This window comes from Schistocerca gregaria, chromosome 5, assembly GCF_023897955.1.
Source record: "Schistocerca gregaria isolate iqSchGreg1 chromosome 5, iqSchGreg1.2, whole genome shotgun sequence".
Lineage (NCBI taxonomy): Eukaryota > Metazoa > Arthropoda > Insecta > Orthoptera > Acrididae > Schistocerca > Schistocerca gregaria.
The window spans coordinates 50,308,434-50,330,384 of record NC_064924.1 but is presented as its reverse complement, the minus strand read 5'-3'; the positions used below and the strand labels follow the sequence as shown (position 1 = coordinate 50,330,384).

At 41.0% G+C, this 21,951-nt stretch overlaps 1 long non-coding RNA gene across 1 annotated transcript in view; it reads right to left on the bottom strand.

The window, feature by feature from the left end:
• Positions 1-3,034: 3,034 nt before the first annotated feature.
• The window catches only part of LOC126272326 (uncharacterized), a 40,775-nt gene continuing 21,858 nt past the window's right edge, over positions 3,035-21,951 (bottom strand). The window contains exon 3 of the long non-coding RNA XR_007549210.1: positions 3,035-3,815. This is a non-coding gene — a long non-coding RNA (uncharacterized LOC126272326). The remainder of the gene's footprint in view (positions 3,816-21,951) is intronic.

The following is a 21,951-nucleotide window of genomic DNA, read 5'->3' as shown; positions in this document are numbered from 1 at the left end:
AAACTACAAACCCATAATTTGGAATCACAGTTTAGTAGGTATTGTTAATTATCGGGTGAAAACTACAATGCTTCTGTAACCCAGGTATTTGAAGCTGAAAAGAAGTTGCATTTAATGAGTGTTTTGAGAATAAAGTCTGCAAAATATGGCCCAGTAAAATTTTCTCCAGAAATAATGAGTGACATAAGCATCTCAGATGTAATGTCTACAGATGTTGATGTGAATCCGTTTGTAAGTGTTTTGGACAACATAGGCAATGAAAATGTTGATGTACAGCAATCTGTGCTTCTGTATGTTTGTGGTTATGCAGCACACAAAACAACACAATTGCTCAGTTGTACAGCATGCACTGATTTTGTTTTAGGCACACACACACTACAGATAAATATTTTGATAACCTTGTCCGAAGTGGATTGACTGTGCCATCAGATATTGTTGTGGAACTTGGCACTTTTGTATATACAGTTATCCAGCTTTTAATATTTGAAGATTATGAAACAAAATTCCTTACTTGTCAAAATCAAAAGCAGTTATTACTCAATCTGGTTGGCCAAGGACTTGAATCACATGTTTCTCTGCAAATATTTGTAACAGATTCATGTCTGTGTGGAAGGCCACTTACTGGTATCTACAAAAAGATGGTTTCCATTATGTGTAACATACTGTTAAATAATTATACCAAACTCCAAAATGATCATTTAATATGTTCCAAGAAGGAGGAAGTTAATAGAAAATTGAAAACATTACATAACTTTTGACACAAAATTATGATACTTCTTTCTTACCCATAACCACAGTCCTTAAGTGCTCTGATTAGTACTGGCAAGCAGGAGGTGGCCACCTTGAAATAAAATTTAATGCACTGATAAATTTCAGTCATGCTTCTTATGCAAATCCTACAGCAAGGTCCCCAGTTCATCCTTACTCAGAAAGATGTGTGAAAGTATTTAAATAGATTGTGTATGACCTGTGATTTAAAAGAAAATCTAACATACTAATGAACAAAACACAAAAAACGTTCGTTAAAAATTATTATTATTATTATTATTATTATTATTATTATTATTATGCCACCCTAATATATAAAGGTGTGAAAGATATGTTGCAGCTGTCAGAAACTTTTATATTAGTCTGTCATTTATATAGGAAGTAACATGATAACACATTTCAAATAACAGACTGCAATTATAGCAAGTCTGCAAATAATGTTAGTAGGCACCTCACAAAATTGTTTGCTGAAGTTGTATCTACAAATTTCGGGTAAGAAACGTCGTAATGTACTGCTATGAAGCACATGTGAGTTATTGAAAAGTTCATCATCGCAAGGAAACGAGAATAAAATGCGTAATTCCGGCAAAGTCGGCGTAATACTGCGAGAAATTAGCTTTTCTATGTTGAAAATATTTGTTTGGAGTGTAGCCATGTATGGAAGTGAAACATGGACGATAACTAGTTTGGACAAGAAGAGAATAGAAGCTTTCGAAATGTGGTGCTACAGAAGAATACTGAAGATAAGGTGGATAGATCACGTAACTAATGAGGAGGTATTGAATAGGATTGGGGAGAAGAGAAGTTTATGGCACAACTTGACTAGAAGAAGGGATCGGTTGGTAGGACATGTTTTGAGGCATCAAGGGATCACAAATTTAGCATTGGAGGGCAGTGTGGAGGGTAAAAATCGTAGAGGGAGACCGAGAGATGAGTACACTAAGCAGATTCAGAAGGATGTAGGTTGCAGTAGGTACTGGGAGATGAAGAAGCTTGCACAGGATAGAGTAGCATGGAGAGCTGCATCAAACCAGTCTCAGGACTGAAGACCACAACAACAACATGTTAATGTGTTATTTATAGGGACCAAATCTACAAAAAAGAAAGTGATTGCGTATTTATATCTGACACGTCGTCTGCATTCTACGAAATCTAAACTGCTGTCTCGGCCTAGCTGGTCACGCTAGCCGGCCTACTGACGTCACAGGCTACAACGTTGTCAGCTTGAAGACTCCGGCCTCTAATACAGGCGGCCGTGAATGGACCGATTTGTTGGTTGGTTTTCGAAGGGATTGCTCTGAAGAATACAAAAGAAGGGCAACAATATTATTCTAAACTGCAGACTTTCAAACTTTTCAGACGATAGTAATCACCTGAAAAAAAGACAACTTCGTGGCACGAGAAGACAACAGGTAGCTGCTAAGTTGGTTGATACCAGGATGCCTGCAGCTCTTTGGCGAAATGATGAAGCGAAAAATATGTCTTTCGGAGACATGATTCCTCCAAATTTACCAAATGCTGATGTCTTGGACCTTGCCGTTGGTGAAGAGGCTTGCGTGCCTCAGCGATATAGATAGCCGTACCGTAGGTACAACCGCAACGGAGGGGTATCTGTTGAGAGGCCAGACAAACGTGTGGTTCCTGAAGAGGGGCAGCAGCCTTTTCAGTAGTTGCAGGGGCAACAGTCTGGATGATTGACTGGTCTGGCCTTGCAACAATAACCAAAACGGCCTTGCTGTGCTGGTGCTGCGAACGGCTGAAAGCAAGGGAAAACTACGACCGTAATTTTTCCCGAGGGCACGCAGCTTTACTGTATGGTTAAATGATGATGGCGTCCTCTTGGGTAAAATAGTCCCCCATTCGGATCTCCGGGCGGGGACTACTCAAGAGGATGTCGTTGTCAGGGCAAAGAAAACTGGCGTTCTACGGATCGAAGCGTGGAATGTCAGATCCCTTAATCGGGCAGGTAGGTTAGAAAATTTATAAAGGGAAATGGATAGGTTGAAGTTAGATATAGTGGGAATTAGTGAAGTTCGGTGGCAGGAGGAATAAGACTTCTGGTCAGGTGACTACAGGGTTATAAACACAAAATCAAATAGGGGTAATGCAGGAGTAGGTTTAATAATGAATAGGAAAATAGGAATGCGGGTAAGCTACTACAAACAGCATAGTGAACGCATTATTGTGGCCAAGATAGATACGAAGTCCACACCTACTACAGTAGTACAAGTTTATATGCCAACTAGCTCTGCAGATGACAAAGAAATTGAAGAAATGTATGATGAAATAAAAGAAATTATTCAGATAGTGAAGGGAGAAGAAAATTTAATAGTCATGGGTGACTGGAATTCGAGTGTAGTGTAGGGAGAGAAGGAAACGTATAGTTGAATATGGATTGGGGCTAAGAAATAAAAGAGGAAGCAGCCTGGTAGAATTTTGCACAGAACACAACTTAATCATAGATAACACTTGGTTCAAGAATCATGAAAGAAGGTTGTATACATGTAAAAAGCCTGGAGATACTGACAGGTTTGAGATAGATTATATAATGGTAAGACAGAGATTTAGGAACCAGGTTTTAAATTGTAAGACATTTCCAGGGGCAGATGTGGATTCTGACCACAATCTATTGGTTATGACCTGTAGATTAAAACTGAAGAAACTGCAAAAAGGTGGGAATTTAAGGAGATGGGAGCTGGATAAACTGAAAGAACCAGAGGTTGTACAGAGTTTCAGGGAGAGCATAAGGGAACAATTGACAGGAATGGGAGAAAGAAGTACAGTAGAAGAAGAATTGGTAGCTTTGAGGGATGAAGTAGTGAAGGCAGCAGAGGATCAAGTACGTAAAAAGACGAGGGCTAATAGAAATCCTTGGGTGACAGAAGAAATACTGAATTTAATTGATGAAAGGAGAAAACATAAAAATACAGTAAATGAAGCAGGCAAAAAGGAATACAAACGTCTCAAAAATGAGATCGACAGGAAGTGCAAAATGGCTAAGCAGGGATGGCTAGAGGACAAATGTAAGGATGTAGAGGCTTATCTCACTAGGGGTAAGATAGATACTGCCTACAGGAAAATTAAAGAGACCTTTGGAGAAAAGAGGACCACTTGTATGAATATTAAGAGCTCAGATGGAAACCCAGTTCTATGCAAAGAAGGGAAAGCAGAAAGGTGGAAGGAGTATATAGAGGGTCTGTCCAAGGGCGATGTACTTGAGGACAATATTATGGAAATGGAAGAGGAGGACAATATTATGGAAATGGAAGAGGATGTAGATGAAGATGAAATGGCAGATATAATACTGCGTGAAGAGTTTGACAGAGCTCTGAGAGACCGGAGTCGAAACAAGGCTCCGGGAATAGACAACATTCCATTAGAACTACTGACAGCCTTGGGAGAGCCAGTCCTCACAAAACTCTACCATCTGGTGAGCAAGATGTATGAAACAGGCGAAATACGCTCAGAATTCGAGAAGAATATAATAATTCCAATTCCAAAGAAAGCAGGTGTTGACAAATGTGAAAATTACCGAACTATCAGTTTAATAAGTCACGGCTGCAAAATACTAGCGCGGATTCTTTACAGACGAATGGAAAAACTAGTAGAAGCCGACCTCGGGGAAGATCAGTTAGGATTCCGTAGAAATGTTGGGACACGTGAGGCAATACTGACCCTACGACTTATCTTAGAACCTAGATTAAGGAAAGGTAAACCTACGTTTCTAGCATTTGTAGACTTAGAGAAAGCTTTTGACAATGTAGACTGGAATGCTCTCTTTCAAATTCTGAAGGTGGCAGGGGTAAAATACAGGGAGTGAAAGGCTAATTTACAATTTGTACAGAAACCAGATGGCAGTCATAAGAGTGGAGGGGCATGAAAGGGAAGCAGTGGTTGGGAAGTGAGTGAGACAGGATTGTAGTCTCTCCCCGATGTTATTCAATCTGTATATTGAGCAAGCAGTGAAGGAAACAAAAGAAAAATTCGGAGTAGGTATTAAAATCCATGGAGAAGAAATAAAAACTTTGAGGTTCGCCGATGACATTGTAGTTCTGTCAGAGACAGCAAAGGACTTGGAAGAGCAGTTGAACGGAATGGATAGTGTCTTGAAAGGAGGGTATAAGATGAACATCAACAAAAGCAAAACGAGGATAATGGAGCGTAGTAGAAGTAAGTCAGGTGATGCTGAGGGAATTAGATTAGGAAATGAGACACTTAATGTAGTAAAGGAATTTTGCTATTTGGGGAGCAAAATAACTGATGATGGTCGAAGTAGAGAGGATATAAGATGTAGACTGGCAATGGAAAGGAAAGCGTTTCTGAAGAAGAAAAAATTGTTAACATCGAGTATAGATTTAAGTGTCAGAAAGTCATTTCTGAAAGTATTTCTATGGAGTGTAGCCATGTATGGAAGTGAAACATGGACGATAAATAGTTTGGACAAGCTTTTGAAATGTGGTGCTACAGAAGAATGCTGAAGATTAGGTGGGTAGATCACGTAACTAATGAGGAAGTATTGAATAGGATTGGGGAGAAGAGAAGTTCGTGGCACAACTTGACCAGAAGAAGGGATCGGTTGGTAGGACATATTCTGAGGCAGCAAGGGATCACCAATTTAGTATTGGAGGGCAGCGTGGAGGGTAAAAATCGTAGAGGGAGACCAAGAAATGAATACACTAAGCAGATTCAGAAGGATGTAGGTTGCAGTAGGTACTGGGAGATGAAGAAGCTTGCACAGGATAATGTAGCATGGAGAGCTGCATCAAACCAGTCTCAGGACTGAAGACCACAACAACGACGACGACAACGACAACAACAACAACAACAACAACAACAACAACAACAACAACCCATTGGGACGAAATTCACGCAATCGGATTGGACCCAGTCTTCTGCATATATTGACTGAAAGACCGAAGTCAGTTGCACAAAAATTGTCATCAAATCCATAGCAGTGTATACGATTCAGTAGATGCTACAGGTGGCGTTGCATCTCGAGCTATTTCACGATTTGGGGATCCATCGAACAGAACTGACTGTGTGGAAATTAAGTCGAAGTACATATACCAGTATCAGTACATGTGCATCCGCGAAGTAAACACTAGTCAAGATCTAAATATCGTCAATCGATCATCAATCAACTGCCCAACTTATTAGACGATATCCTCTAGGCATGACGAATCACTCTTGTCTTTTTTTTATGGAAACCGTCAGATCTGGAGCTCCTAGACCAAAAATCATGCTAACTGATTTTGGCAAGGCTTTGTTGGTTGCCATTTCTAGAGCAATAGCCAACTACTCGGACTTAATAGATTATTTGAATAGGTGTTACAGCCATATTGTTTTGCATGAAAGAGTAGTTCTACCCTCGTGTTGTTTGAGAATAGATTTAAACAATTTTTTGGTCATGATATTAAGGTGGAAATGCTTCTCAAGAGGTAAATCACAAGTCAAACAACTTTATCTTCGCGTTTTGGCCCATATTTACATGATGACAGATTTTCGTCATATCGAAAGTGCTTTGCACTCGCTTTTGATTGTTGCGTTGAGTGAACGTCTCGGTATTGATGAGTACGGTCGAAAATATTCATCAGTGGAACATCAGTGCCACCTTGATATCATCAGAGGTGGTGCACGTCATTCACATATTGACGAAAACAAAGATTATGACAAAAAAACCATGATGACTGTCATTTGGAATCAATTTTGAACTCTAAGGAATCTACTGAAAACGCGTGGATTGATAGGACAAAACTTATCTACAATGAAGCTGAAGTCATCGCGAATCAGACTAAGGATGACAATCTCTTTCATGAGAATCCATACAACATTCCTAATGCCGAAGAGATTCTGAAAGAGTTGGTGTACTATATACCACCATGGACAGCTGTGATGTATGCTTCTTTCCATATTCCTTCACCTATTCGTTCGTCGGCAGAGAGTGAAGGACAATTTTTCAAAATTGAAGACAATGGGCTTTGACAAGCTACCTTTACGAGTAGACAAATTCATTTTTCAACATTTGACCTGGTTGGGCGAGGAAACAAAACTGTTCGCGCCACTTGTGATGGAAAAACAAGATTAAAAGCAAGCTGTGAAGAACAAACTAACTGAAGCAACACTGCCTTACCATGAAGAAGAAAACTGGAAAGGAAAAAACAAGAAGCTGAAGATAACAAACCCCAAAAGCAATCTACTCGATAATTCTGAGACCACACTGAACAATACCTTACGAAGTGAGACCAACACGAAGATGGCAATGAGACAGTTTAATAAAATTTTTAATAGTTTTGAATACAGATTTTCACCTACTTAGAGCTCACTGGTGAATGTGGAGAACAAGTGTCTCTCAGTCAAGAGTGACAGTGTGGTTTTCAACGCTCTTCAGTTGATAATTTACTGCCGAATTTGGACTCTAAAGAGATATTTCATTCCAAAAGAGACTATCGCGAATCATACCTCACCAGGGGTGTCAATGAAATTTCATCCTGTGCTTCGAAAACAAGAAAACCGAGAGACCTGTAACAATAAAATGGAGGAGGCTGCAATGCTGAAAAAGCTTCAAAATGAAATCATTGTCACATCGAGCACAAAAACGCCAAGTGTGTTCCCGCCCTTAGGAATGAGGGAGATACAATAAAAAGCATTGCCGTAAACAATGGCTACATAGCCAAAACAACTGACAATTTAGACAGACAAATAAGCGAATGTAAGACGACAAATGGCGACACTGTGAAAAAGAAAATATACAGGGCATCTGTGTCACAAAAATCGCTAACCTTTTCAAAAAACGAATCTAACAGTTGCATTTTCAATTAATAATAAATAGGAAACATATTCGTCCATAACACAAAATCAAATACACAAAAGTAATACAGTAAAACTTTTTTCGCAAAAGGCACTCGTTGTGGGATCCAACCTCCCCGGCTTACCACAATGCCAAACCTGATTAAATTCACCATCTAGCGTCTTTTTTCGGCGAGTCTGACAAAGAGATGGCAGCAAACATCATAATCTCAGGTCACAGTTCCTCCGAGAATACAGTAAATCTTCATCTTCGAAGACATTAGGATCGGGCACAGAAGATGGCGCCTAGTGTTGGTATACATAGTGTTCTAACGAAAAGAAGTGGAACTTATACCGATAAAAACAGTGTGTACGCAAATTGTAGTGACGAAATCAGAAAGTTAAATGATCGCATAAGTCGACTGCAACCAACCATCAATGTCCTAATGAGCGAACTAAAAAAACTTACATCTGAAAACTGTGAACCGACAGCGAAATTGCCTCACAATAACCTCGAAATTACAGCAAAGTGAAAAAAAAACCAAAGTGCCACACTCCCAACGAAACTTATTAAATGAGCCTAATATCGTGTTCACAAGCAGATTCAGTGTGCAATCAACTGTGCAGGATAGGAAACATTGTGCATGTGATAAAACTCCTTTGCGAGCTGAATGTGAATCTACAAATACGCAGAGTGATAATCCGAAAGAATGCTTAACAACTCAATATTACGAGTGTCTGAAAGACCTGAACACCTGCTTGACTTAAATACCAAGTGTTTGTCCAGCACTGATACTAAATGTTTTGGCTATAATGCTGGCGGCCCTTCTAAACATGCAAAGAAACCCGAACGAAGAAAAGTAATTGTTATGGCTGACTGTCATGGTCGTGGATTTGCTCGCCTTCGGAACGGTCAATCCAGTGTACAAATCGCTTATATAAAGCCTCTTGCTTCTACGTCGGAAGTTTGCAAGCACAGGCGTTGCTGACTTATCCTCTGAAGACTATTTGGTGAGTCAAATGACCTGTACAAAAACGAAACTCACAAAGCAAAACAAGAACTAAAAAGGTGCTTTGTACAGTTGACACACACACAAATGTTTAGTCTTGAACATCCCACATCGGCATGACTTACCGTCTTGGCCATGGATAAATAAAGAAATAATCAACGCCAACCAACAAATTTCATTCCTTTGCAAACATTTCGGAAATGTACAACTCTTAAGTGTTAGAAAATATTTGGCGCTGATTCCATTCATTACATGGATTGCACTTTAACAACATGGGGAGTAACTGCTTGTCGAAAAAATAAACGAAATTATCAACACCAGGCATCAAACACTCAAAAGCAAAATCATGCTGGACTGCCCCACCCCCACCCAAAACAACGCCAACAAGACGTCAACCACCACCACCACCACCACCACCAAAAACAACAACAACAACAGAAACCAAATGCCATAATATTCAGTTACAACAAAAACAACGAAAGCAATAACAGCTCTACCAATTGGAAACCACGCTCTAACACCAGCAGCAAACTCATCAACAGCAGAATCAACAACTGGAGCAGCTGAACAAGTCACAGAGGAGCCAGGCACAGAAAAAAAAATTGCAGCTGATGATAATAGAAGAAGTATATTAGGGAAAAGGGAAACAGTACTTCCAGTACACCTGGGCGATTTTTTATTGACAAGATAAAGGTAAATGATCAATTAAATATGCCAAAGACTAAAAAAATCTTCTAATTTGATGCTCATTCACCAGAGTGTCCTATCACTACAAAACAACGTGAACTTGAAATTTTATTTACTGACGAGTTAAAAAACGCTTCAGTAATGTGCATAACTGAACACTGGCTGCCTAAAGATGCAATGCCTGTCACAAAACTTGCAGACTTCAATCTTTCATTATCATTCTCTAGAACTACATCCAGCCAAGGAGGGTCTTATATCGATTATTGTAACATAAAACCCATTGATCTATTAGCCGAAGAGAAAGTTTTTGTACAAGGTGACACATGGGAGACGGACGGTGCGTAGTACTGAGGGCGCGGTGGTCAGAGGTGGTCGTGGTGGGTATAGTTCTGATCCGCACAAGACGCCATTTCATTTACTTAGTCACTATGGAGCAGTGGGACTTGCAACATCGAATGTTTGTCTATGACAGTGGGGAGCAAGGAAGGTGCCTCCACGTGTGCACTTTACTTACATGATACATAGAAGAAAGTAAAATGCCGGCGCTCCCCGGAAACGTTGCCCAATCGGACAACGGCCAAACCTTCCACCACCGGAAACCAATGCAATAAAAAGCCAAAAACAAAAACAGGTCCTCTTCAGGGCCAACCCTGACGATCGTCCGCCTGAACGTCGAGGGAATCACTAAAAATAAAGAGGATGTAATATCGCAACTATGCCAATCAGAAAAGTGGGACGGACTATACCAGCAGGAAACGCATAGACATGAAACAGCAAACAGACGCAGTATCAAAGGAATGAGCTTGGCAGTAGAAGACCCCTCACAGAAGGTATGGGAGCGCAATATTTACCAGACCCGAGATGCTGCTCTCTTCCACGAGTAAGACAACCACCAACAACATTTAAGTATTAGCCACAGAGAGTGGATCATTTACAATATGCTCCGTATATAAACCCCCCGGCCAGAACTTACACATTTCAACGCCAGAAAGCTTCAACAACCAAAGGACACACTTCGTTGTGGGCGAATTTAACAGCCACAGCACCACCTAGGGCTACGAGGAGACATACGCCGATGGTCAGCCGCTAGAACAATGGGCTGGGGCAAATAACCTCTCACTTCTCCACGACCCCAAGCTCCCCTGCTCCTTCAACAGCAAAATTTGGAGGCGAGGTTACAATCCCGATATTTGCTTCGTCAGCCGGAGCATCTACGACACCTGCTGCAAAAGAGTATATGATGCAATCCCAAAGACACATCGGCCTATTGGAATCCAAGTCTACTCAACAATGAAAACAACCAAAATACCTTTCCGTAGGAGATACAACTTTATAAAGGCTAGGTGGTCAGAATATTCCCAAGCGCTGGATGATCCCAACACCAAAAAATTATCTTACCTTTGTTGAGACTTTGCGAAAGGTATCCAGACGCTATATTCCTAGGGGCTGCAGACAACACTGTATCTCAGGGCTCTCAAATGCCTCAAAGGACATCCTGGAGAAGTATCAAGTATTGTTCGCGGAAGCCCCATTCAGTGACGTAACCATCCCCTGCGGCACAGCTTTAATGTCAGCCCTCAGCGAGGCACGCGAGAAGAAGTGGATAGCAACCCTAGACAGAATGGACATGTCCCACAGTAGCAAAATAGCCAGGAAACTGATTACGAAACTGGATGGTGATCCAAGGCTAAGCAAGGCCCCGGCCAATGTAACTCCAAACCAGGTGGCCAACCAACTCCTCCTAAACAACAAATTCAACTCCAAACGTCAGAAAACTAAAATCACACGTCTACTGCCAACAGAAAACAACTTCCAGAAACCATTTGCAATGAGAGAGTTGAGCAATGGCATAAATACGATGAAGAATGGGAAAGCCGCTGGGTTTGATGATATTTGCGTGGAACAGATTAAAAACTTCGGCCTTGGCGCCAGGGGCAGGATACTTGGACTTTTTAACGTGTGCCGTGAAACCTTTTAAATCCCGAAACTGTGTAGGAAGTCAAAAGTGGTCGCTCTCCTTAAACCCGGGAAGGATCCAGAGTCTCCGAAGAGCTATCGACCCATAACCCTTCTCTGCCACCTGTTTACGCTCTATGAAAGATTGATCCTCAACAGAATACAGAAGATTGTTGACTCGAAGCTAATTCCACACCACACAGGTTTTAGACCTGGAAAGTCCTGCACCAGTCAAATTCTGGCATTGACGGAACATATCGAGTATGGGTTTGAGAAAAAAATAATCACCGGGCTGACACTAGTCAACCTAAGTTCCGCCTATGATACAGTAGATCACCGGACACTACTGCATAAAACCTACGAGACTCTGAAAGACTACCACCTAGTCTAGATAATCGAATCTCTGCTCCAAAATAAACAGTTCTTCGTAATGCTTGAGGGAAAAAAGAGTCGATGGCGGAATCAGAAAAATGGGTTCGCCCAAGGGAGCGTGTTGGCGCCAATCCTATTCAACATATATACAAATGACCAACCAACTCCAGACAAAACCACAACGTTTGTATATGCAGACGACCTGGCAATAACAGTTCAAGGCAACAGGTTTGAAGCCATCGAGGAGAAACTAGAAACCGCCCTTTCTACAATGTCAACCTACTACAAAAAGAATTCTCTAAAACCCAATCCCTCAAAAACTCAAGTGAGTGCGTTCCATCTGAACTCCAGGCAGGCAAAGCACAGGCTCAACGTTACCTGGGATGGAACATTACTAGAACACACAGATACCACCCCCCCCCCCCCCTACATTGGCGTCGTCGGCTTCGTGCTGCACAGAACATTGACATACAAATATCATTGCGAAAAAACACGCAAAAAAGTAGAAGCACGAAACCCCCTAATAAGAAAGCTGTCCAATAGCAAATGGGGTGCCAAACCTACCGTGGCCAGAACTTCAGCCCAAGCTTTGTTCTTCTCATCTGCCGAATATGCCTGCCCGGTATGGTGCAGATCCGCCCACGCAAAAAAGGTACATATTAGCTTGAATGAAACATGCAGGATAGTGACAGGCTGCATGAAACCAACCCCCATAGAAAATCTTCACAGGGCCACAGGTTTCACAAACCCAGACTCACGTAGGAAAGCCCATGAACATACCGAGAAGCTAAAACAAACCTCTCATGCCCGTCACTCAATATTTGGCCTAGAGTGTGGCCCCAGCAGACTCAAATCCAGACGCCGTTTCCTAAGTTGCGCCTTAGATGAGCCCCCCCCCCCCCCTCCTCCATCTGCTATCCACTAAGAGATGACCCACCTAGCGGCGTTTCTGGTGATTGGAAAACCTGGAGAATGCTTAACCGCATCAGAACTGCGGTGGCTCATGTGAAATCTAATCTGATCAAATGGGGTTTGTTGGACGACAATGACGACAAATGCGACTGCGGCACTCGACAGGACATGGAACATCTCCTACAATACCCTGCATGCCCCCACAGAAGCACCCTCGACGATCTATGGCTGGCTAAAGAAGAAGCACTGGACATTGCCCAATACTGGGCAAACAAATTGTAGTTTCCGGACACGAAAAGGAAAAAAAGTCTATGACAGTTTCGTGAAAAATGGTGAATCTATTATTGCTACGCAGCGATAGTTTCGAGCGCGGTTTAATGGCCGACATGGAGCTGTTCCGAGTCGTGACACAATCCTCATGTAGGCGGTAAACTTCATATCAACTGGAAACATACTGGATAAGAAGCATCCTGGCCTGACACGCAGAGTAACGACACCAGAAAATGTTGAAAAGGTAAGGCAAGCGTAAGTCAAAAGCCCAAGACGGTCAGCTAGGCATGTGAGTGAGTTACGAATCAATCGTGAATCGGTTAGACGAATTTTACATAAAAAATTAAAATTCCATCCCTACAAAATGCTCATCGTCCAACAACTTAAGTAAACTGACTTTGCTGTACGGGAAGACTTTGCTTACAGAATGCAAGTGATTTTGGGATCAAATGAAAATGAAATTTTATTGATGAGCGATGAAGCTTATTTTCATTTAAACGGGACCGTGAATAAGGGAAACCTACATTACTGCGCTCCAGAGCATCCACACATCATCCACTAGCGCCCCCTACACTCAGAAAAAGTAGCAGTCTGGTGTGCCCTTGGTTTTTGAGAGAGAGAGAGAGAGAGAGAGAGAGAGAGAGAGAGAGAGAGAGAGAGAGAGAACGGGGCCACAGTTACTGTTAATTCGCTTCGTTACATTCGTATACTTCATTCTTGAAACCAGAACTAAGAAGACGACGAATCCCTTTAATACGCGTTTGGTTCCAGCAGGATGGGGCAACATCGCACACCACATATACTTCAATGGCAGTTCTTTGACGCATGGCAATGTTCCTTGGCCTCTCTGGTCTACCGACTTGTCAGTATGTGACACTTTTCTGTTGGGATACCTTGAGAACTGCGTCTATAATCACAAACCACGGAATTTGGACGAGTTGAATAATGCAATCATTCAAGAAATTGCTACCATCCCTGCAGAGATTTTAGCCTGTGTGATGTTTGAAAAATTCATGGAAATCTTCATGCCCTACTTTGAAGCAGCATTTTCACTGAAAAAAAAAATGAACTTCAAAAAGAACAAATGGATTACAACAGGTATTAGAATCTTTTGTGCCAAAAAGAGAAGATTACACAATATAACGAAGACGCATGCCTCTCAAATTTCATTTATGCCTTAAGAATTACAACAGGATCCTCAAAAATGCCATAAGGAAAGCTAAACCAATGGCAAATGACAAACACATTGAAAATTCAAAACACAAATCTAAAGCTATAAGGGAAGCTACCATAAATCAAACAGCAAGTGAAACCAAACAACATAAAAATATAAACTTATGTTATGAAGGACAAATGATTTCTTGCCCAACAAAAATTCAGAGACTTTCAACAAGTATTTTGCAAGCACAAGTCAACAGTTAGTCAGTGGTCTGGAAGAACAAAACAAAATATTACCTCCACCATCCAACAGCATAAGAAATGTGTCTACATCATTGTTCCTTTCACCCACAAATACAGAAGTAGTCTTATAAAAACCTTGAAAACAGGGTACTCATGCGGAATTGATAGTATGGCATATGTGATTATTAAGAAATGCTGTCTTGTCTTAGCCGAACCCTTGACACACTTGTAAAACAGCTCATTGGCATTAGGAACCTTCCCTTCATGCTTAAAAATAGCAAAACAGAAACACCTGCTCACAAAAGAACATCCAGAAGGCGTTTCAAATTATAAAGAGATTGTCTGATTTCCCCCTCACAGCATGGTTTCAGGAAATGCTATTCAACTGAGAGTTTGTGACAGGCATACGTCTTGATTTATCCAAAGCTTTCGACATTGACCGCAATGTGCTACTACAGAAGCTTGACCAACTAGGAATTAGAGATACATCCAATGAGTGGCCCAGGCTATACTTATGTGGTCGCAAACAGGTGGTTGAAGCGCAATATACTGACCATAACAAAATCAACTGCTACTATTCAGGATATGAAAATGTGACATATGGTGACCGTTAAGGTTCTGTATTAGGAATCATTATGCTTTTCCTCTATGTCAATGACCCTATATACAACAAGTATTGAAACTACCCTCCAATTTGCAGGTGATACAAGCTTCCTTATTAGTGGGAAAACAAAAGAAAAACTAAAAGACTCTTCTATCCAAACAATGACCAGCATAGAACATGTCAAGCTAATTATGAACAAAGAAAAGATGGTAGCGCTGAACTTCTGCAATCTAAAAGGATGGCACCACCCAAATATACAAATATAACTAAGGGAGAGCGTTCTTGAAAGTGTTGACAGCACAAAATTTGTGGGACTCCAGCTCCAGAACAACACAAATTGGGAGGTACACATTGAATATTTGCAAAGAAAACCAACCAAATCTGCTACATGATGAGGATCTTAAAAAGTTGGTGCACCAAAGCCGGTATGTTAAATGTATACTACTCCTATGTGCATTCTGTAATTAAATATGGCATAATCTTCTGGGGCAATGTAAAAACAAACTTCAAACTTTCCAGGATGCAAAAGAGAGTATTAAGAATTACTGAAGGGGAAAACCATAGGAAATCATGCGGACAAAAACTGTCAATTCTTCCTCTTCCTTGCATTTTTACCTATGAAACGTCAAAACAATATACTGATAGACACCCAGATATCGTATTAAAAAACGAAGATGTACAGGCATGTAATACAAGACAAAAATCTGATCATGTGAAGCAGGTGAGAACAACGTGCCAAAACGGCACTCTACATATTGGGATAAAAACTTGCAATAATCTGCCTAACTATATTAAAACAGTAAATAAACTCAGTAGTTTTAAGGCTAAACTAAAGGCATATTTAATTGATCAGTGCTTTTACAGTTTGCCAGAGTACCTAGAAACCAAACAACAAAAATAAATATGCATTATGAATATTCTACTTTCTATATTGTCTCTAATGTTTATTGTATATATATATATATATATATATATATATATATATATATAAAATCTTTGCTAAATTACTGAATATCTAGTCCCTTGGAATGCAATACAAACCGTATTTTATGTTGCAAATACTTAACCATGTCCAATATCCTTGTATATATTCTCTACATGTAGGATTAGAAGGACTAAATAAATAATCCCTCTCTAATCCAATGATGTGTACATATCCAAGTGGCATGCTTACAATTCACTTCGAGTTTATCCACGTCTGAGGTAAGTTAGAGCATATTTATTTTACGTAATCTTGATCACATATGTATTTGTGTAACAGTGAACGACGTAAATGTTTTGTTTGCTGTAGTGAACGAAAAGGAAAGCATTTTCAGTGAACTTTATAACTAGCACAGAACTACCGCGACGCTAAGGAAATACTGGCACTCCACTTTTCCTTTGTCCTTCGCTGGTGACAAAAAGTGCTGAAACGCATTTCTCCCTTGCTTAGCGTGTCTGGTAGCATTTCTACCGATTCTTGGTAGCAATGTAAGTCGAGGGGCATGAAAGGGAAGCAGTGGTTGGGAAGGGAGTGAGACAGGGCTGTAGCCTATCCCCGATGTTATTCAATCTGTATATTGAGCAAGTAATATAGGAAACAAAAGAAAAGTTCGGAGTTGGTATTAAAATCCATGGAGAAGAGATAAAAACTTTGAGGTTCACCGATGACATTGTAATTCTGTAAGAGACAGCAAAGGACTTGGAAGAGCAGCTGAATGGAATGGATAGTGTCTTGAAAGGAGGGTATAAGATGAACATTAACAAAAGCAAAACGAGGATAATGGAATGTAGTCGAAGTAAGTCGGGTGATGCTGAGGGAATTAGATTAGGAAATGAGACACTTAAAGTAGTAAAGGAGTTTTGCTATTTGGGGAGCAAAATAACTGATGATGGTCGAAGTAGAGAGGATATAAAATGTAGACAGGCAATGGAAAGGAAAGCGTTTCTGAAGAAGAAAAAATTGTTAACATCGAGTATAGATTTAAGTGTCAGGAAGTCATTTCTGAAAGTATTTCTATGGAGTGTAGCCATGTATGGAAGTGAAACATGGACGATAAATAGTTTGGACAAGCTTCTGAAATGTGGTGCTACAGAAGAATTCTGAAGATTAGGTGGGTAGATCACGTAACTAATGAGGAAGTATTGAATAGGATTGAAGAGAAGAGAAGTTTGTGGCACAACTTGACCAGAAGAAGGGATCGGTTGGTAGGACATGTTCTGAGACATCGAGGGATCACCAAGTTAATACTGGAGGGCAGCGTGGAAGGTAAAAATCGTAGAGGTAGACCAAGAGATGAATACACTAAGCAGATTCAGAAGGATGTAGGCTGCAGTAGGTACTGGGAGATGAAGAAACTTGCACAGGATAGAGTAGCATGGAGAGCTGCATCAAACCAGTCTCAGGACTGAAGACCACAACAACAACAATGTAAGTGAGGCGATCTCCTCATCTCCCACGTTCTACGTTTCCTTTTTCTATATTTTCAGAATCGAAAACGCCTGGTGGTGGATAAATTAGGCGAGCTTCCTGATTTCTTCTTAGGAAGTTATGAATATAAAAGCAGCACCAACTCACAATAGCTGCTGTATGTGGATCAAGATGAAATGGTATTCTTAACACGAAAAACAGAATAATAGTTTTGACAACTCTTTCGTCTCTACTGAGCCAGAAGCTGAATATTTTTCTTTACTGCATTCGTTATAATTACCTGGAAAGGGTTTTATGACATATACTTGTCTTGCAAAACTATCGTCGGCAGCAATTACATAGGGGGAGGACCTCTTCTTCCAGACATATTCCGGCCCTGGTACGTGCAGCTCACCTGGTTGAAGGGTTTTGGTTAAAAGTAGTACCATCAAATACACCTCTGTCTGACACACGTCCCTGCACTCCCACATTTGCATAAAGAAACTGGTAATGGACATCCTCTAATGGCATTCCCACAGTGCTGAAAGTGTCTTTATAGTTGTAATAGTGCTTCCAGCATGAGCAGGATTAACAATTTGAAAGTGTTTTCCACCTAAAGCCCCTGTGCAATGAGGAAAGTTCCATCGAATGTCCAGTTCTCGTGCAATTTCCTTCCGTTGTGCTTCAGGATTCGGTACCCGAAAAAAAAAGACTGTAGACGTCTTACGATCCTGCAGAAGAGGATACAGGACTTAATTTTTGAGGCAAAACTAGAAGAACTTCACTAATTCCAGAACGAGTTAAGTTACAACAACAGAAACTTTGCACCAAATGACGAGAATGATGGGCAGCCGGAAAACTTTTATATTTTAACTGGTTCAAACAAAAGAAATCATTAATCAATTTCTCTTGCCTCTATTATATTTCGTCACTGATAAAGGTTTGGAAATCCCATGGATGTACATTAAGAAGCAGTACGAATCTCCAGTAGCTAAAAAGCGTAATGTAACGACAAGCTGTTCAGCAGCGGTTACAGCTTCTCGAAAATTTGTATTCTTGGCCGTGTAGCATGTTCAATGTCTGTCGTAGATATACGAAACAAAAATTGTAATCCTATCTTTAACTTTCAGGTCACTCATCACTGAACTGCAAGCTCCATGACTACACCGTTAACTGAGAAAGTTACGCACCCACAATCTACCTTCCTTTCCTGATTATTCTCCGTGTTTACAATTATGCGCTAGCGCATAGAAATAGAAGTTCTGGGTCGGACGCCATTTTCCGTGAAACTGGCCGCCTACAAGTCGCCAGAGAGAACGCTCACGTTGGCTGTTTGTACCAGGTACATGACTCTGAATTATGTCGCGATATAAATGTGCCGAGATACTTTTCTTCGCTGCTTGTGTCGGCACAAATCTCCGTGACAAATCCTTCACACGGCAGAGATGGAGACGTGCGCGGTCTATGTTATCTGTGGTCTACGGCCGCTGCCGCTACTGTTGCCGCTCTCGTGCTTCTTAACTGCCGCCAGAGGGTGCGTGCAGAGCCTGGCGCCTAAAGCCCTGTAACGAATAAATATCATAGGCCTACTACTTTCGACCATGAACTATACAAGTTGCACGGCTGACACTCACACGCAATTTTGACTTCACCTAAGAGGCTACAGGCATATGTGTAACGCTACCCATCGAACGTCAAGTGGTACTCTGCTGCCTTTTCCTAGGGCAGGGCCGCACAAACACGGAAAACCGCACGCGTGCAAAGCGAGGTGCAGCGAGTGCCTGCACAGTGCATCGGTTCAACTCGGCATACTTCGCCTCAAGTCGGCTTGCTAGGTGAGGCCGACGCTGTGCGCTGCCGAATGCGCTGCCGGACTGCTTAGTCAAAGTGGAAAACGTAAGCGCAAGGCAATTACCGGAATAATGGAACTATCTGCTCCAAAAGAATAGAAAATTGCCATAATTTAAACCGGAATGGGAACTCTCCTACTTTTTTGTGCGTTGTGACGATAAAGCCAAATGTCTAATCTGCGGTACACTAATTACGTGTCAGAAAATCGTCTACTGAAAGGCACTACAGAAAATTGCATTCAGAAAAGTACAGTGATAAAACGGGGGATGCGAGAGAGGAAGAATTACGGAAGTTGCGAACTCTTGCAGAAGAGAATCTGTATCTACAAACGAGGTTTGTTGCAACTACTTTAGTATGCATATTTTGGTTAAAGGTCATGCGAAACGAAATAACATTTGTTTAGATTCCTTAGTTTTCGTTTTCGCATAAATTATTTCTAACATATCTTTTTTTCTCTACTTTAGGGTGAAGAAGATGAGGGATGTTGCGAAAGGACTCTCAGAGCTAGTTACAAAGTTGCTCTACGTTGAGCAAAAGCTGGGAGGCCAGTTATGGACGGGCCATTAATAAAAAAACATTATGTTGGACGTAGTAAAGACAATGAATCCCACATTAGCTCCCGCGTACAGCAGAATACCACTTTCCAGAATGACAATACATCGGAGAATTTGCATGAAAACTTCCTAGCGTACTCCATCGCACTTGATGAGTCCACGGATATTAACGACACGGCTCAGTTAGCAATACTTTTGCGTGGCGTGGACGACGACCTACATGTAACGGAAGAGCTCCTGGACACGATTTCGTTGAAGGACACTGTTACAGGGGCGGATATTTTAGCAGCTGTTGAAATGGCAGCTGAAGGAATAGGACTCCCTTGAGAAAACCTGTTTTCCGTAATCACCAGCAATGTGCGGTAAAGCAAAAGGGTATATTGGCCTACTGCGGAAAAAACTTAACATGCCGAATTTACCTGCAGTTCATTGTTTTGCACACCAAGATGCTCTTTGCGCGAAAGTTATCGGTCTTCAAGATGTGATGAAGGTAGTGGTGCGTATCGTGAACCACATTCGTTCTCATAGACTCACTCATCGTCAATTAAAAAAATTTTTGATTTCCTATGAAGAGGAGTATCCAGATATTCCCTAACACGCTGAGGTGCGCTGGCTGAGCAAAGGGAAAGTGATTCCCGAATCTTTCAACAACGCCACACTGCGGCTCAGTTTTTGGAGAGCAAAGGACGTCCGGAGCCACTTTTCCGTCGCCCTGAATGCGTAGCTGATTGAGGATTTTTAGCAGACATTATGGCTCTCCTAAATGACTTAAGTCTGAAACTCCAAAAAGAAAAGCTTTCCAGTATAAACTGAAGCTCCTCAAAAACAACCTTCCAGAGAAAAATACGCAACACTTTCCTGAACTAGGTAAGCGAGATATAAATTGTACCCTTATTAAAACAGCCTGATTTTTATAGCCGCTCTAATCAAAACGGTACTATGTTTTTGTTTGACAGCATCTGCGCAGGAAGGAGCGCGCTTCGAAAATTACGTCGAAGTGCTACAGTCCCTTGATAATCCGTTAAACGACCGATTCCAAGTAATATGCCGGTATATGACATACAGCTAAATAAAGGAGATTGCGTTACATATGTATGTGTAACATTACAGTAAAACCAATAGCACACATTACATGTTTATTAAAATCTGTCGCATTTTAGTACTTCGAAACAACGGCTTACATTACTTTCAGTTATTAACTTTGGCTTTGTTATTGTTTCAGGAAATTACCCATCTGCAGCCAATTCTCAATGTTTTTGTGAAACCTTTTTCGATGGATACTGAAAGTGCGCCTTCAGATTTACATTTCGAACTAATTGATTTGCAAAACGATGTTCACCGAAAGGATGTGTTTTACAATACAAAAGGTTTGCTCCAATTCTACCAGAATTTGCCGAAGGAAGAATTTCCCAAGTTACACAGAGATGCAGCGAAGATTATTTCTATTGTTGGTTCCACTTATGTATGTGAAAAGTTTTTTTCTGTTTTGTCTTGTGCAAAAACTAGATTGCGTGCAAGTATTTCTAATTGTAATTTAAAAAATTATCTCAGAATTGCTGTCAGCCAATCTCTTGTTCCAGATCTTAGTAGCATAATTGCAAATAAAATAAAGAGCACATCGGAAGATACACTTGTGTTGAAATCAAATTTAAAATTGTTACCATTACAGTTATTATATAAATCTCTTTTGTACCGGTACAGCAAACTAAGCTCTCCACCTAGTGTACATCAATATTTGGCAATGACGAAGACAACAAGGTAAAAGCTTTGAAACAGGTCGAGACAGGCGGCGCGAGCGACACAAGCTAAGGAAGTGAGGAAGTGAGAGGCAGCACTGTTGCGCAAAGCCGAGGAGGGGAGGGGGGGGGGGGGGTCTGCACAGTCGTCAACATAGGGCAGCCGTCTTCTGCACTGTGCGATGCACCGGTGCATGCACCTTGTGCGACCCTGTCCTAGGGCAACCTAAGACAAGTACATTGAAAGGTCTCTGTGTACTGCATCGTTATAAAGGTAATTAAATTACCTAACTGTTCACAAGAAAGCCCTCAATGAGATTTACACTGAATATATTTTATGCTCCTAGATTTATACTGATAGATTTCCATCTTTCTCATTACCTTCTATGTGAAAGTGCATGAGAATGTATTTTTCGTGTTTCCATTGCTAGCTAGTAGTATGCAATTTGTTGTCTGCTGTGGTCAGTCTGGCCAACTTGCGGTGTTCTGTCAAAGCTAAGTTGTTTGTGCCTTCTAAGTCGTCTTTATCGACAGTGGGAAGGTTGGTACCGAAAGAAATCCTTTTGGTCTGTTCTGGCTACCTGCTGGTATTCGTTCTTCTCGGCGCTGCTCAATAGTGATGGACTAAACTGCCATTTTCGAGATATCAGTGATT